This window comes from Xiphophorus maculatus, chromosome 2, assembly GCF_002775205.1.
Source record: "Xiphophorus maculatus strain JP 163 A chromosome 2, X_maculatus-5.0-male, whole genome shotgun sequence".
In the NCBI taxonomy this organism is placed as follows: Eukaryota; Metazoa; Chordata; class Actinopteri; order Cyprinodontiformes; family Poeciliidae; genus Xiphophorus; species Xiphophorus maculatus.
This window is the reverse complement of record NC_036444.1, coordinates 28,885,927-28,887,243: the sequence shown is the minus strand read 5'-3', so window position 1 is coordinate 28,887,243 and position 1,317 is coordinate 28,885,927. Positions and strand designations below refer to the sequence as shown.

The 1,317-nt window shown below is 39.1% G+C and overlaps 1 non-coding gene across 1 annotated transcript; it reads left to right on the top strand.

Annotated features, from left to right (window-relative positions):
* The first annotated feature begins 887 nt into the window (after positions 1–887).
* trnad-guc lies at positions 888–959 on the top strand. Its single transcript has one exon. It is a non-coding gene; the product is annotated as a tRNA-Asp (tRNA).
* The last annotated feature ends 358 nt before the right edge of the window (positions 960–1,317 follow it).

Sequence of the window (1,317 nt, the reverse complement as noted above, 5' to 3'; positions counted from 1 at the left end):
AGTGGGATTTAGCAAATCCCACTGGATTTTTTTTTATATATAAGCCTGCTTTAAGAGGGAGTTTAGATTTGTTGAGGTTTTGTGGGGCTATAATTGGTAATAGTTAATTTACCTGAAGCAGAAAAACATCAAAGTCCTTCATCATGAGGATGCTGGAAAAGTAGCTAGCCTACATACTATGAGCTGCTGAAGCTAACAAGTGAAGCAGATGTACAGTGGCTCAATCCTCTTTATTAGGGATTATTTCCAAACTCCTGCTGCACAAACAGATCTATACAGCAGGTACACTCAAAAGTTGTTTACTTTATGTAGAAACGTGGGCAGTGTTCAGCTGAACAAAGCATCAAATTTAACATCAGACCTATATTCCTAAAGCTAGGAATAGCTTTAGGAATATAGGTCTGACACACACAGGCTGTGTGTGTCTGATTTGCTTATCTTCCAAAATCCAGAAGGTTCATATACATTTTCAACAAACTCACTGTGGTATGAAATATTTACAAGCTACAGGGAACGTATTAACCTTTTGAGGTTGACGCCCGCCCTGTGGCGGGCATGACGTCATGTTTCTGTGTGTGTTTTTTGCTCCAATGTGATAATAAATTTTGTCAAAATGAAACAAACACTGTAAAATCACAAAGTTTAGGATGTTCTGAAAATAATGATACCAAACAAGGTAAGGTAAATAGTTTTTATGGTGAAAATATAAGGGTAAATTCAAAATTAGACCAAAACGGCCATTTAGACCCAAGACTCCCTACACGGAGACGGACTTAAAGAAAAAAAAAACACAATTAACCCTTAAAGTAAGTAGCTTTGCTTGCTCTACTGCTACGTTAAATCAACAGCATTATTATAGAAGAGTTATTTGCTCTCCTCCTTTATTCTCCTCGTTAGTACAGTGGTGAGTATCCCCGCCTGTCATGCGGGAGACCGGGGTTCGATTCCCCGATGGGGAGTGAAGTTCCCCCTTGAAAATGAGATCTAGATCTCAACGGGATTTACCTGATTAAATAAAGGAATAATAACTCTACTCTATCAACCCCACAACCCCTGGTCCAGATTCACCTCAGCTTTTTTGCTATATATGCATATATATACTGTATATATACAAAGCTAAACTGAATTTTCCAATAGGTGGGTTGCATTAAATGGTAGGAAGCAGTGGTTTGGTAAACGACACCACGAATTCAACAGTAGCCAGTGGTTTATAGAACGTTACTCATTAACCCGAACCTAATTATTCGGCTGGCTTTGGTGTCGGTTGTGGAGCCGGGCTGCACATACACCTAGATGTGAATGAATCCAGCCATAGAA